The sequence below is a fragment of the Ipomoea triloba genome, chromosome 10 (assembly GCF_003576645.1).
Source record: "Ipomoea triloba cultivar NCNSP0323 chromosome 10, ASM357664v1".
NCBI classification, from domain to species: Eukaryota; Viridiplantae; Streptophyta; class Magnoliopsida; order Solanales; family Convolvulaceae; genus Ipomoea; species Ipomoea triloba.
Window position 1 is genome coordinate 4,951,636 of NC_044925.1, and position 17,374 is coordinate 4,969,009.

General features: G+C 32.5%; 1 pseudogene; it reads left to right on the forward strand.

The window, feature by feature from the left end:
- Positions 1-4,540: 4,540 nt before the first annotated feature.
- Positions 4,541-14,709, forward strand: LOC116031537 (annotated as a pseudogene).
- The last annotated feature ends 2,665 nt before the right edge of the window (positions 14,710-17,374 follow it).

The following is a 17,374-nucleotide window of genomic DNA, read 5'->3' on the forward strand; positions in this document are numbered from 1 at the left end:
GGGGGGGGGGGGGGGGGGGGGGGGGTAATTCTTGTACTCAAATAATACTATACTCAACTAAATATTACTCCGGTAACATATTTACCGTCAACATGTTAGCTACATGCACATAATATGTAATTGCAGACACACATAATATGCAATTAACATATTATGTGTCTACAGTTAACATATTATGTGCATGCAGTTAACATATATGTTTTTATTTACAGGCACATAATCTATTAACTAAATGTGTATATATATATATATATATATGCTAACTGCAGACACATAATATTTTTACCAGGCTCCATAATGCAAGGTGAATCCCATCTATGATATAACAATTGCATAAATATTGCACCAATAATGTCCTTAATTACAATCTTGCATTGCTATAAGCGCATCCTCAACATGATAAATTATACCATGGACTAGAGTCCAACTTGCATTGTGACCTCTGGTCCAAACTAACATTCAGATTATATGTCTACATTTAATTTATTATGTGCCTGGAGGTTGCAGATTATTTATTTATAAATAAATAAATTGCAAACAAATAATATGTTAATTGCAAGCACATAATATGTTATTTACAGGAACCTAATATTTAGACTAGAGTCTACAATTCAAGGTGGACCATTGTCCATGGTATAACAATTGCTCCAACCCTTCTCCCTTGGAAATTTATATCATGGACTATGGTTCACATAGCATTGTGAACCCTGGATCAAAACGACAAGATATAGAATTCATACTTGTAAAGTACAGAATTTCATAACACAAGACACAAAAAATCACAACACAAGACATACACATGTTATATACTTACTTATTTTTCAAATCTGATTTAGGTACATAATTTGTATTCATAGGCATAGAATTTCACAACACAAGACACTGAAATTAAGAAAATAAGACAGAATTACTAATTTGTTTGTAGTACGTTACAGAATTCATACTCTTAAGGTGCAACATTTCATAACACAAGACACAAAAACTCATAATGTAAGACATATACACATGCACCAGGTAGGGTCCATAGTGTAATGTGAATCCTGGTCCATGGTGTAAGGATTGTTCTCCCCTTATCTCTCTATTTTGTGAGTCTAACTCCTCCACATCACCCTATAAATCTCCTCTTTTTTTTCAAATCTTTCTCTTTTTTTCTCCCTTTTTAGTGGGTCATATACTCCTATAGTCCTACACATCATCTATTATTTTATTTATTTTTCAATAATTAATAATTCCAACTTTATAATTATAATTCCAAATTAAAATAATTTTTTAATAATAAAATATAATCTCATAAACTAATCAAAATATAATTTCATAACGAAATAAATTAATATTCAGAAATGGATACAAAATTTAAAATACTAAATATACAACAATTAATATAATTAAATTTTTTAAAATTAAATTAAACTCAAAATTTAAAAATAAACATAAACATAAAAATAAAAAATATAATACAAAAAACAACCTCAATGGTCAAATAACCATTGAGGTAAAAAATTTTAAACAAAGCTAAAAACAACCTCAATGGAGATTAACTTTTAGATAAACTATGCAAGCTTAAATAATATTTAGAGTTGTGGAATAGTGAATATTATTTTAGTTTGGTAAAAAGTTAATTGGGACTTACGAAAAGTTAAACCAAAGAGTGCTCAGTTTCGCTCAGTTTCAGGTTCGGAAGGTACGAAAGGCGAAATTTCGGAAAGTGCGAAAGATGAAATTTCGGAAGATTTGAAAAGACCGGAACATAGATATCCGGAAGGTGCATTTTTGGAAGGTAACCTTCCGGATGATTGCACTGCAAGCAATGAACGGAATGCACGTTTATCTTCCGATTGTTTTGAACGGAAGGAACGTTTGTCTTCTGATTATTTTGAATCTCTCAAAGCTGATGCTTCGCATCTGTGAAAGTTGACAAATTCGCATGAATGAAATATATTATATATTCTATTTGCATGGTCAAAATGCATCTAAGTTCTTAATGTATTTATATTTACTCATTAATTTACGTAAGTTCTGAAGTTACATACATTAATTTGTTTAAATCTCAAGTCAGATATATTTTATATATATCTTTGGAAGTTGGTTTCTAAATTGCTATAAATTTTCAATAACCTCTCCTTTTATCATTATAAAATCTTAAGGAGCTGAGAGACATATGATGATACATGCAATTTACTTGCAGAATATCTTGATATTTCACAGTTCTACAACTCTACAAAAAGGCCGCCTAGGCGCTAGACGCCCTTAGACTGAGGCGAATTGCTCTCTAGGCGTCTGCCTACGTGACCGCCTGCCTAGGTCCCAATTCGGCCGAGTTAACTCGCCTAACTCGGCAGAGTTAGCAGAGTTAACTCGTTGGTCTTGTTAATTTTTTATTATATTTATATACTTTTAAATTTATTTATTTATATAAATAAAAGAAGTAAGATATATATATATATATATATATATATATATATATATATATATATATATATATATATATATATATATATATGACATACACCCACACACATGCATTATTTTTTATTTTTTATACGCCGCTGCCTAAGTACTGCTTAGGCGCTGCCTAGACCGCTTAGGTGCTAGGCACTAATCTACCGCCTAGCGCCTACTACAACATGATCCCATAAGATTAAATCTTAAACCTCGTTGCTTTTGATAGAGGAAGATTTAAAACCTATAGAAAAATGATCACACGCCTGAAGATCTCTTTTCATCATTTCCCTTTGCCTCATATCTAAATTAACCAACAAGACCAACCTCATTAGGGAGGTTTTTTCATCCAGTTTTTAGTGCTCCAGCATCAACCTCATCATTCACTATCTCACTCAATCTCAAAAACTTCTCATCCCAACGGCTTGTTTTTTTTTATTTGTTATTTTATTTTTTAATTTCTATATTAAAATTTAAATTTATTATTTTTTGGTATTTAAAATTTGATTATTAATTGTTTTTATTATTTAATATAAAATTAAATTTAAAATTATTAATTATAGAGGAGTGAATAAAATAATAGATCATGTATAAAAGATGAACCCACAAATAATGATAGGAAAATGAAGAAAGATTGGACCTAAGGGGGTGTTTGGTTGGGTGTAATTTGGGGGGAGTTGTAATTCATTGAATTACAATTCAATGAATTTGACAACTACGGTGTTTGGTTGGAGGGAATTGCAATTCCGCGGAATTGCAATTCCCTCCAATTGGTGAATTACAATTCATGGGGGTACCCCCATGAATTGTAATTCACCAATTGGAGGGAATTGCAATTCCGCGGAATTGCAATTCCCTCCAATTGGTGAATTACAATTCATGGGGGTACCCCCATGAATTGTAATTCACCAATTGGAGGGAATTGCAATTCCGCGGAATTGCAATTCCCTCCAATTGGTGAATTACAATTCATGGGGGTACCCCCATGAATTGTAATTCGGTGGAGAGGAGGGGCATTTATATTGGTGTAAAGACCATTTTGCCCCTCCTCTCAATCCTTTGTCTTTTTCTTTTTTTTCTTTTTTTAAATTTTTGAAATTATTATTATTATTATTATTATTATTATTATTAAAAGAAGTATTGTTATTATACTTATTATTATTATTATTATTATTATTATTGAAAGAATTATTATTATTATTATTATTATTATTATTATTACTACTACTACTACTACTCCTACTACAACATAAGGGCTTTTTAGTCATTCTGTCGCTTCTTACCTTTCAATTCCCTATACTCCTATTCCTGCATACCAAACACTGTAATTTCAATTCCTACCTTATTCATTGAATCACAATTCCACCGAATTACAATTCTTTTCCCCCTTAATTCCCTCCTCCCAACCAAACGGCATGTAAGTGTTTGTAACCAGTTGATTTACCCCTAATAAGTGTTTGTAACCACCGAGGTTGCTATTATTGGTCACTAATTGATTTTTTGACTTTAATGTCCCAAAATAACACTTTCATGGGTTTAATTATAAATTTTAAAAGTTTATTGACCTAACTAATTGATTTTTCGAGTAAAGAATATGATCTATTTGAACCTTTACTCAAAAAAAAAGGCCAAATACATTCCAATTTTAGTCTCATAAGTTATTATAAATAAAAAAATTAGGGTGTGCTCAGTTCGCACATGGAAATCGAATCGGAATGGGTATCAAATCCTTGGTAATGGTAATGGGTTTTGCTGAAAGTATTTTGCATGTTTGGTAGTAAGGTGGAATGGGAATGATTATTAATAGTTGGTGAAGCGGAGGAGGAAGGGAAATGAAACATTTATTTTATTACGGAATAAGTTTTGCAATTAACGGGTAATCAAAACCCATAGTAATGTTCTAAAAACCTGTTAACTAAGCAATAACAATGACATTGATACTCATTTCTAATAGTTAAACCTGTCAACCAAACACACTCTTTTTATATTCTTCAATAAATATGTTTGTTAGGTAGTGGATGTGACAAAATACCCCAAGTGCCTATATAAGCACCTGTATTTTCCATACTAAAAACTACACAATAATAGGCAGAAGTAGAAGATGTGGAAGCTTAAGGTTGCGGAAGGTGGCGGGCCGTACATGTACAGTACAAACAACTACGTTGGCAGACAAACATGGGAGTACGACGCTAACGCCGGCACGCCAGAAGAACGAGAAGCGCTTGAAAATGCCCGCCGAGAATTTAGAAAAAACCGGGAGAAAGGTTCCCATGCCTGCGGTGATTTGATAATGAGGATGCAGGTATATTGTTCTATACTTTCTCAATCTTTTTCGATTTAAAGAATCAATACCTCAACATCAGGGCTGGATCTTTAAGCACCTATTTGGAATAATACTAGATGTGTTATCAAAAAAAAAAAAAAAAAACAGATGTATTATCACACTAGTTGTTGTAAAAATTGAGCCTAGGTGCCGACCGGCCTCTTAGATTTTCACTGTAGTCATGTTCTATGCGCGCCGACTAGGCCACAACAGACTAGGTGGCCAATTAGTTATTTGTTCCGTTTTTCTAACGAGTTATTTCTATCAAAATAACCCTAAATCATTCTATCCCAAATTCAAAAATGTTTTTTAAAAAAAATCTAAATCAACTACATATACTCTAATATTGATACTTTTTTTTTTGAAAATAATATTGATACTTTTAGTTGTAATTTTTTGGAATTTTGTTTTGATTTTTAAATTAAGACCCTGTTTGGTAAAATAATTAGCTTTTCAGCTAATTTTGACTTATTTGACCACTATTGACTGTTTGACTTAGTTAAACAATCAATATAAGTGTTTGGTTAATCAACTTTAATTTTTGTAAATTCAAAATGCTAAAATTCAAAAATCTATTTAAAGAACTTTTTCAATTAGCTTTTTGAGAAAAGGAATTATACCAAGCAGCTGTAAGCTAACAACTAATTTACCAAACATCATTTTATAATCACTAATGTTATCAACTAGTCATACCCTCTAACAGCTATCAGCTAACCGTCATTTACCAAATATGGCCCATATCTTTATACAATTTACAATTTCAGATGTTTTTTAAATTAATAATTAATATTTTAGTACTGACTATTAAAGTATTTAATAGTTTATAATTATCCAGTCTTAAAAATTTAAATAATAATAAAAAAAGATGTGAAATGAATGCATAGCAATTTTCGCAATTTTGATCACAATAAATAGTAGTTAGACACATTAACAATGGTTTATTTGTAGTAATTTCCAATTTGTTCATGATTAGCCAATTATATAATCTTTTATCTGATCTATAGATGATCAAAGAAAGTGGGATTGATGTGTTGAGCATTCCCCCAATAAGGCTAGGAGACGAAGAAGAAGTGAACTTCGAGGCTATCACAACTGTTGTTAGAAAAGCCGTACGATTGAACTGTGCACTTCAAGCTAGAGATGGGCACTGGCCAGCTTTGAACGCTGGCCCTATGTTCTTCACTCCACCCTTGGTATTATTCTATACATTTTTGTTCTAATTAATAATTTCTTTAGGGAGACGGTTTGTACGTTTAAAATAATTGTTTGAAATGACTTCTCCCACAGCTGATTGTGTTGTACATTTGCGGAACAATCAACACAGTTTTAACCTCAGAGCACAGGAAAGAAATTGTCCGATACATATACAATCATCAAGTACGTCTTTCTATCAAAATTTTATTAATTACAGTGACTTCGAAGACAAGACGGTTTCACTAATTCTTATTTGTAAGACGGGTCAAGTTAACTGTGTGGACCATACTATAAAATAATATACATTCAGTATAAAAAATAGTGTGCTTTTAGTATATTAAAAATGTACATTGTGCTCGTAAGGGCAGCCCAAGTGGTAAGAGAGTTACACCTGCAGCCAAGAGGTCGTGGGTTCGAACCTCAAGCCCTTGGGTTTGAGCTGGACAGTTATGGGTAACTTAGGCTGGTTACCTCCTTGTGGTCCTTTGCCGGCTATGGGTAACCTAGACTGGTTACCTCCTTGTGGTCCTTTGCCGGCTAGAGTCATAGGGCGAGGGTTTACTCACATACTCACACAGTGAGGAGTGGGGTTTACCTTGTTAATCCAAAAAAAAATGTATATTGTATTCAAGAGATGTACATTTAGTACACAGATAATGCACATTTTGTATATTAAAAATGTACTTTTTTATGGTCCACACAACACTATGTGGGTCATGGTCCACACAATAATTTTGCCTTTTCCAATTGACCCACCCTGGCTCACAGATAATGATCCGTGAGTAGAGCCGTCAAAACGGGCTTAACCCACTGAGTTAGCCCGTCCCACTAAAAAGGCGAGATGGACTTTGATATTTTGGGCCCGTATTTTAATGGACTTTTTAATTACCTCGGCCCGCCTAACACGCAGAGTGGGCTTGGACGGATCCTGAGACAGTCTTACACAAATTTTTCTCTATTAATTATTTTCTGGTATAATACAAGTACACAACAGCTAATTAGTAGTGGATTAGTTCCTTAAATTATGTGAATTTGTCATATTATGCTATTGTTTGATTGAAAGTGGGTTGTTATTTTGGTATGATAGAATGAAGATGGTGGATGGGGATTGTACGTAGATGGGCACAGCACCATGATTGGATCAGCACTTAACTATGTGGCCTTGCGTTTGCTTGGAGAAGTAGCTGAAGATGATGATGGTGCCATTACTAGGGGTCGCAAGTGGATTCTTGACCATGGCGGCGCCACTAAAATTCCTTCTTGGGGAAAGATTTATCTCTCGGTATGCGATATCAGTAAAATTTTCTTCAGATCGGGAAAAGATTTAGATACATAATTGAGATGATGACGCTAAAAAATGGCATACATTATTCAAATCTAAACCTAATTCATTACAATTTGATTATTATATGTTGCGAATTAGGAATGCTTCAAGGAAAATAATTTTTCATTTATTAAAAATAAGAAAAATTATGATTTATGCTCCTCACAAATATACCAATTATTAATGTCACTCATGAATTATTTGTAGTGTAAATGTTACTAATCAATTTTTAAAACGGGATAAATATTGCCCCTCTGGTCTCTTGGATTATTGGCGGTGTAAATGTGATTACCCGTCGTTTTCTCTATTTGAAGACCTCATTTTTTTCCTTCACTTATCCTTTTTTTTTTTTTTCGTTCGTTCTCCTTCCAACGACAACAATGTTTCTCCTTTTTCTATTAGGAGAGGGCTAATATATGTTAATGTTTTAAAGATTGAGATGCAACATTTACACCATTAATAATTCATGAGTGACATTAATAATTGACATATTGATAAAGAGTATAAATTACAATTTTCTCTTAAAAATACTATACTACGTGGTTAAAATTTAAATATTTTTTTGGAGCAGGTGCTTGGAGTGTACGAGTGGGATGGGTGTATGTAATCCACTCCCACCAGAATTTTGGCTTTTTCCTTCCATTTTCCAATTCCATCCTGGTAATTACTTTAGCTCTTAATTGCTTAAAATAGAATAAATTAAAGTACTTAACATAGACATAGAAATAATTCTCATTATAATATAGCAAAAATGTGGTGTTACTCTCGGACAACATACATGCCGATGTCGTACTTGTATGCAAAGAGATATCATGGGCCGTTAACCGATCTTGTTCTCTCTATAAGAAATGAAATTCATGTCAAAGCTTATGATCAGATTGATTGGAACAGTACTCGCATGGATTGTTGTAAGGTTGGTTCACACACAAATTTTTCAAGCCCCTTTTTTGAATTGTAGATAAAAACAAAGAGTTAATTCTATTTTTTTTCTTAAATTTATAGATGATAATCGTCCACTATTAGTTTTTTTTTTTTTTTTTTTTTTCATAACATCACCCTTTGATCCTAGTATTATTGTAGCATGACCATATTTGGTCCTCCATCAATAAAATCGTTTTGATTCCGTAAAATACAAGAGCATTTAGGTATTCTATTATGAATTTTTTTTCAAACAAATATATCTATAGTTTCAAATGTGAACCAATGCCATAATGTATGTGAACCAGTGTACCATTCAATATCGTTGATTTTGCTCAATCTTGTGGTTTATAATAACGATTTTGACAAGATAAATATACATCACTACACCAATTCACCACATCACTACACAACTGCACAACTGCATCGGATGCACCACTCCTCATATCATGGCCGTCTAATCTCACATCTCAACGGTGCGTGGAATTTCACAGGTTCACATGATAGTAACGGGTCAACCCAGTTTATATATTTTAAAATCAAAATGTCATTGTATTTAATAGCATTTCAATGATTTTGTTGACGAATGATAAAAAATGGTCATGCTACAATAATACTAGGACTAAAGGTGATGTTCTAAAAAAATACTAAAAGTGGACAATTACCTGTAAATCTAGGACAAAAAATAAAATTAATTCTAAAACAAAAATTAACTTGCATAAATGCAGGAGGACATGTACTACCCCCATAGTTTCATACAAGATCTGCTATGGAACACCCTTTAATATTGCACTGAGCCCTTCATGAGGCGTTGGCCTTTCAACAAAATGAGGGAAATGGCTATGAGAAAAGCAATCAAGTATATGCGCAATGAAGCAGAAGAGAGCAGATACATAAACATTGGTTGCATAATAAAGGTTAGAATATTTCCTTGCTATAATAATAAAGAAAGTTTGAAAAAGTATATGTGCCAAAATCTTATTAGTTAATTAATTGGTTAATAGTATAAGCATTATTATTATTATTATTATTATTATTATTATTATCATTATTATTATTAACTATTAAACATTAAATATTAAATTATTTAATATATATAGAAGTTTTTATGATTGCAATAACATATCTAGTAATCAATAAAATACTTGATTATTTATCTAATAATATTATTATTAGTATTATCATTTTTTTTTTGAAATCCAAAACAAATTTCAATTAAACTGAGAGAAAAAAGTAGCAAATAAATACAGTCAAGAGGAATATAATCTCAAAAACGAGAGTCAGATTGAGAGCCTACTGTGCTTGCTAACGTATGGGCCATCATGTTCACTGATCTCTTAATCAAACGACAAACAAGCAATAAGATCAAAGCTAGCCATGATGTTATAACATTGATTTACAACGTTATTAGTACTATCAATTATTAAACTATTTATATATAACATAGTTAAAAGAAAAATAGAAATAGCAGTCTATGTGTCACATTCTTTTTGGTTAATAATATAATAAATTATTTACCAAATATATTAAGAATTTAGTAATTAATTTAATATTTATTAGTTTAGTAGTGATATTTAATTTAATTAAGAGGGTTTTATTATGTATGTAATCAAAATTACGAGTTACATTCTAAATGACATTCCAATACATAACCTCCGCCATTTTTTATACTATCATTTGTTCTTTATTTATTTATTTTGGCCATTTTCTTTAAACAAATAAATTTTTATTAACTCTAATTTTTAAAAGAAAAAAAAAAAGAAGAATATAGATTAATAAAATAATGATAAACAAGGCATAATAATCAAAAGGAAAATGTTTACTTTCCTGCAATTTTTCACTCCTAACGTCTCTCGATGCTACTATGCTACTATGTTAAAATAGCCCATTAAACTAAAAACGTTGAATAGTCAAAGTATATTTAATGGTGAAAAGCATTCCCAAGTCAAGCAATTTTTCACTCCTAACTACCCACAAGGTTAAAACAAAACAAATCAAATTATAAATTATATAGAGTTAATACTAGCCAAGGTGTTTTGAGTTTGATGGTTTTGCCATCTATAGTCCTAAACTTTCAAATTGGATTTTGTAGTCCTCAGAGTTTCAATTTTTTACCATCCTTGGTCCAAGTTAATCACCATGGTCCTTCAAGTATTAAATTTTAACCAGTCATAGTTCTTTCAAAAGGATTGCGGTTGGTTAAATTTCGAAAGGTAAAGGACCATTGGCGGTTAAAATTTAATAGCTGAAGGACCATGATGATGGTCAATAAAAATTGAAACTCGAAAGACTACGGAATCCAATTTCAAAGTTTAAGACTATAGATGATAAAAGTATCAAACTCGAGGGACCTTGGCTGGTATTAACTCATCAAATTATTATTTGGGTATAGAGTTTGCAAATGATGTGCTGGTGGGCAGAAGATCCAAACTGCAATGAGTTCAAATACCATCTTGCTAGACTTCCTGATTACTTATGGCTCGCTGAAGATGGAATGACAATGCAGAGTTTTGGGAGTCAGAATTGGGATGCCACTTTTGCCACCCAAGCTATAATTGCCAGTGGCATGGTACAAGAATATGGAGACTGCCTGAAAAAGGCCCATTTCTATATTAAAGAATCACAAGTATGTCAAAAAATTTGTTGCTCAAAACCTAGCCTACATTTTTAGCTATACAATCTGATGCAATGCAGGGCCGTCCCAATAAAAATAAAGGTCTTGTGTGATATTTGAATTTGAGCCCCTTTTCACAGGAATATTTATTAATCTATAGAATCAAGGACATCTTAATTTTTTAGATCATATACGTCAAATAAAAACGAATCATTCGGTTTATCATTGTAACCAACATCATCTAAACAACCATCAACATTCCTATATCATTTTCATCGTCACAGTGATACTTATCATTTTTGTGCGCATTAGCATTTAAATTTTTTCAAGCCTCACAATCACCTTGATCTTTTTTATGAAGATTAAGTATTAGCATCTAACAAATTTTCATTGGCATCATCTTTTGCTCATCTATTTGATATTTTTTTGTAATGAATTTTTTCAAGAGCTCCTTTTGTGATTGAGTTAATTGCTCAATCCTTTTTTTCTTTTAATGCTTCTCAAACCCAAATGAATATTATTTTTAGAAAACATAATTACAAAATTCTAGAAAAAAATTATTTAGAATCTCTATCAATAAATAATTTATCAAGAAACAAAATCTTGAATATATTATTCAATATTTAAAATTATTAAGCCAATAAGCCATATTAATAAATAATAATTGTGAAATAAATTAAATAATATGTACAATTAAGTTAATAAGTTTTAATTAATAATTACTAGATGTCTCATGGTGAAAGTATATTATTTATGCATGTAAAGTACATTATTTGAATACTAAAAGTATACTATTCTATATACTTTCAAATAATATATATTCAATATACAAATAATGTACTTTTAGTATATTAAAAATGTACCTTAAATTCATGGTCCATACAATAATTTGTCCATAATAATCTCATATTATATATGTATATAATATTTTCAAAAACAAATTTGGGGCCAATTGTAAAAAAAAAAAAATGTATATATACTATACAACAGGCTACTGACTGTTGTATAGTATATAAACATATGATGTATTATGGCCTATGGGGCCCCCAAAAATTGGGGGCCCTGTGCAATGGCCCTGGGCAAACATGCCCAGGGCCGGCCCTGATGCAAGTAAAACAAAATCCAAAAGGAGACTTCAAAAGTATGTATCGTCATTTCACGAAAGGATCATGGGCACTCTCTGATCAAGATCATGGTTGGGCTATCTCTGACGGCACAGCAGAAGCGCTTAAGGTAATCTAGTTTTAAATTTATACCTATTATTTATTTTTATTTTTTTAATTTTTTAAGACTAATAATTATAAAGTATTTAATACTTTAATAGTGAATACTAAAATATTGAATATTAACCTTAAAAAATTAGAGTTTGAATAATTTAGGGTTATTTAGCTCAAAACAATGTCATTTTGAATGAAACAACCCATTTTTATATATATATGAGGTCTAGTCGGCGCCCAGGAAGTCTAGGCGATTAGTGACTAAACGACGCTTAGGACCACCGATTATAGTGATACGCTAGGCGGCTGGCCGATGTTAAGACACTGAAACAATACCTGTGTGAACGTTGCTGCAGTGCCTGCTCCTCCTTGGGCAAATGCCACCCGAAATTGTAGGGGAAAAGGCCGATGTTCAGCACTTGTATGAAGCTGTAGATTTTTGCCTTTATCTTCAAGTAAGACTTTCCCACATTCTTTTGTTATCTACATATAATTCTGTAGTTGAATACTAATCAAAATATATTTCATGTTGTTTACATTAAGAGTCCCGAAAGTGGTGGTTTTGGTGTATGGGAGCCTCCTGTTCCACAACCATACATGCAACTGTTGAATCCCTCTGAACTCTTTGCAGTTATTGTCGTGGAGAAAGAGTAAGATCTCAAGTCTTCTTACCTGAAATAACAACAATAATAACAAAAACAATAAATAAGTAAAAGAGTTAACTCCATAAGAGGCCCCTTGTCTTTGACGGCTCAAAATTTAGTCCTAGACCATCGTTTTTTATATTCAACATCTAAGACTAATTTTTTGGGCATTTTTAGTCTTTCTCATGACTTTTCTTATTTTTAATAAGGGCATTTTTGTCTTTTCATATTTTTCTTTAATTGGTTTAGGACTTTAGGCAACCTCTGAGTTTTAAGAATCATATTTTTCAACCGATTTTTAGTAAAGTCCTAAACCAATTAAACTGGTTGAAACTGGTAAAAAAAAATATGAAGAGACAAAAATGTTTTTACTAAAAATAAGAAACGTCATAAGAATGACTAAAAATGTATTAAAAATAGTAATAATTTGGAATGTTAAATGTCAAAAATGACAAATTAGGACTAAATTTAGAATTTCAACCAAAGACAATGACCTCTGGTGGAATTAACTCGTAAAATCCTTAATCTTCATACTAATGATTGTAAATGAAATTTTTGTGGTTAGGCACGTAGAACCTACTGGAACTATAATCAGTGCTCTTGTAGCCTTCAGATGTCAATATCCAAATTATAGAGCAAAAGAAGTTGATATCTGTATTAAAAAGGCAGTAGAATACCTTGAAAAACAACAGCAAGCAGATGGGTCATGGTATGGGTACTGGGGAATTTGCTTCCTCTATGCCACTCGCTTTGCCCTATTAGGGCTGGCAGCTGCAGGAAAGCATTACGAGAATAGTGAAGCCATTCGCAAAGCTGCTCACTTCTACCTATCAAAACAGAATCAAGAGGGTGGCTGGGGAGAATGTTTTGAACCTTGCCCAACCATGGTGGATTAGTTATTATTATTATTATTATTATTATTATTATTATTATTATTTTTTAAGATTAGACCCCTAGATGTCCTAAGCATGCCCTAACTATAGGAGGGCCTTTAAACTCTCAGACTAATCCTTGTTCGCATTGGGGCAACCTTGTAAGAGGGGTCTTTAACCTCGTACCATACTCAGACTAATCCCTGTGCGCATCGGACCAACCCTGTATGAGGGGTCTTTAAGCCCGTACCATACTCAGACTCAACTAATCCTTGTTCGCACTGGGCTAGCCTAATTAAGGGGAAAAGTGGACTCGAGCCATATCCCTTACTATAGCCGGATTGGTTTTTCCATACAAGAGGGAATTTGAATTCCGAACCTCTGATCTCTTAAGAGATAAGAGTGCACGGTCCCTCACGCCAACCAAACTGGTTTGGTAGATCAAATATTCAATATGGCCCATGTATAGTAGATACAACACTTTACATTTGTCAAATTCTCTTTCTCAATGGTAGACAATTTTGTGGAGCAGAAATACATACCATTGGAAGGGAATCGTACAAATTTGGTTCAAACATCATGGGCAATGCTAGGACTAATGTACACTGGGCAGGTTAGTACAGTTTAATGATACCAAACATTGCTAACTGTTTGATGTATGCTCAAAATACAGTGAAAGTGTTTTTTTCCTGTGTTTCCTTGTTAACTAGGCCGAGAGGGATCCAACTCCTTTACACAAAGCTGCAAAGTTATTGATTAATGCACAAATGGATAATGGAGATTTTCCTCAACAAGTAAGATCAACTAATTAAATTTGAACTTAATTACATGATTCAATAGCATTTTAAATTTATGAATTTCTTTCTTTACTTGCCAAATCTTTTTCTAATCATAAGTAGGAAAACAGGAAATCACTGGAGTCTTCGTGAAGAATTGCATGTTGCACTATACACTATATAGGAGTTATTTTCCATTGTTGGCACTGGCAGAATATCGCAAACGTGTATGGACATCAAAAAGCTACTAGGGTATGCTTGAAAACCAAGAAAATAACTTCTGAAAAATGTTTTCTGGAAGATGAGTCATTTTCCAAAAAAAATTTCATTTCTTGTATTTGGTTGTATTCCATAAAACTATTTTGTGTTTGGTTCATTTTCTGGAAAATAAGTAGAATTGTATAATTAAAATTTTAATTGTTGTTAACTAAAAAAAGATTTGAGGACAACTATATTTTGCCAGCTATTTTTTTTTTCAAATAACAAACAAAATATTAATTAAAAAAAAAAAGAGCAATGGTTTGTACTGGTTTCAGACGGAAACCAGTCTAGTTTTGTCAAAAACCAGTCAAGGTAGAAAGTGGATGATGAGAAAAGGAAGCCGAGGAAGCATTCTTAGAAGAAGCAAGGAAGAAGAAGCAGTTTGATCCAGAAAATGACTCCCCAAAATATGGGAAAGTCATTTTCTAGAAAAACCAAGCTATTTTTCCTTTGACCGGAAATCATTTTCCATTGAATTCAATTTTCCACCATCCCCAAACACTGAAAATTCAGAAAATGATTTTCATAAGTCATTTTCTGGGATTCCAAAGACACCCTAAATTGAATTCATATTAACAACGATATATTAATATGGTTGGATCGATAGATATATTGATTCCGGCCACATTTATTTTCTTCCCAAACTTCACGCATGTGACCAGTTGAGTTGTCAATGCGGACTCCGACCACATTTATTTATTCAAGTGATGTCCAGTACCTTACTATAAGATAGAATAATCTTTTATTTTTGGGCGACGAGTAAAATTTCCAACAACTACTTGAGGTTGTGTAAGACAGAATAATCTTTGTATTTCTTGAATGATTTTAATACATTTTATAGTAACTTTATATGGGTTTTGTATTTAAATCAATATATTTATAGTGTTTAAACAATAAAAAAATTTAACCATTTCTCATATATTAAAGTTAGTCAATAATTACAGCAAGCTGAGTAAAGTAATGTGCAAATTAAAAAGAAAAAACAGAAAGAATGAAGAAAGAGCAAAGCGGAAAGTGGAAAAGAATGACTATTTCATGGGTAACTGGAGCTATTCAAAATAATAAATTTTGCAAGCCATCATATCACACTATAAAGCCATTTTGTAAAACTAGTCTAAAGTAGATATCATAGGACATAATATTATTAGGACCATACTAAATATCACTACCATTATCATGTTAGAAAATATTACTATGAAAATAATATTTCTGAAAAAATAACAAGCACAAGAAATGAAAGGGTTTTTCATTTCATTCTTATAATGAATGAATTTTTTTCATGGCTTCATCTTTACTTTTCAGCAAATAAACATAACAAAATTGTGTGCTATCATCAATAAATGTGATAAAATATTTATTACCACCTCTTGTTTGTATCGATCTAAAATTGCACAAATCACTACGAATTAATTCAAGTGGTTCAGTTTGCCTTTCAACCGATTTGAAAGGTGCTTTCGTTAGCTTTGCTTCAACACAAATTTCACACTTAGGTTGTTATCTATGTCTATTGGAAACGTAGGAATATGGTTCATGCTTATTAATCTACGCATAGAATTAAAATTAACATGACCTAGTCTACCATGCCACAAATTGGAAGACTCAAGCAAGTAAACAGAATTAACTTTGCTCTTATTGATGATAACAGACATTACACTGAGCTTAAACAACCCATCAATTACATAATCTTTACCAACAAACATTCCTAGTTTAGACAAAACTACTTTATTTGACTCGAAGACCATCTTAAAGCCATGCTTGTGTTGCAACGAGCCAGACACCAGATTCTTCCTCAGGTCCAGAACATACAACACGTTAATAAATGTCAATTCCTTCCTAGAAGTCATCTTCAGAACCACTTTGCCTACGCCCTCCACAGTGGACTGAGTAGAGTTTCCCATCCAGACCTTCTCGCCCTCAACGGTCTCAAAGGTGCTAAACATCTCCCGGTTGCAACACAAATGCCTTGTTGCACTGGTGTCGATGAACCGCTTGCACAGGTTAGAGTCCACGAGGTTCACCTCCGTCACTATAGCCGAAAGGCTAACTCGGCCACTTTCTGACATACATCTCCAACAACGTTGGCTTCAAAACTCTTGTTCTTCTTCCTTGGAGCCTTGCATTCAGACGACTTGTGGCCAGACTTACCGCAATTGTAGCACTTACCATGGAACTTAAACTTGGTAACGGCACCTTTCGGACCTAGCTTATGCTTGTCCTTTTTAGCCTTCTTGAAGTTTTGACCGTGCTCCACCATGTTGGCCTTAGCGTCACCAATGATAGAACATTTCCTGTCAATCTTCATGTTCCCCTCCTCAACTTTGAGTCACTAGATCAGGTCTTCTACGCTCATCTCCTTTCTCTTGTGCTTAAGGTAGTTCTTGAAGCCCTCCTATCCTGGTTAGATTATTTAATTTCAATCTTGGAATCTCGAATTGGAGTTGGATTTGTTCTTCATTATTAGTAAAGTTCTCCTCCTTTATTTACTTTCTTTTCAGATTTTTTGCAATGTTTATGGTTATTTATTATTGCTCTACTTTATTTACCTTTATGAGACATGAGTAGTTAGCTTTTGGGTTTGGATTAGGGTTCTATTGCTATTCTTGATACTAGGTTTATGATTATTGCATAAAGGGGATAATTTATTAATCTAGGGTTTTATGTTTGAATTAGATTATAAATTCCTCTTATTGATAATTGATGCGCAGCTTTTATTGATTTGCTTTGGAGAGGATTTCATCACAACGAAAGTTCGGTGGAAGACTCAAGCCTTACCAATTTCAATCCAATTTTTC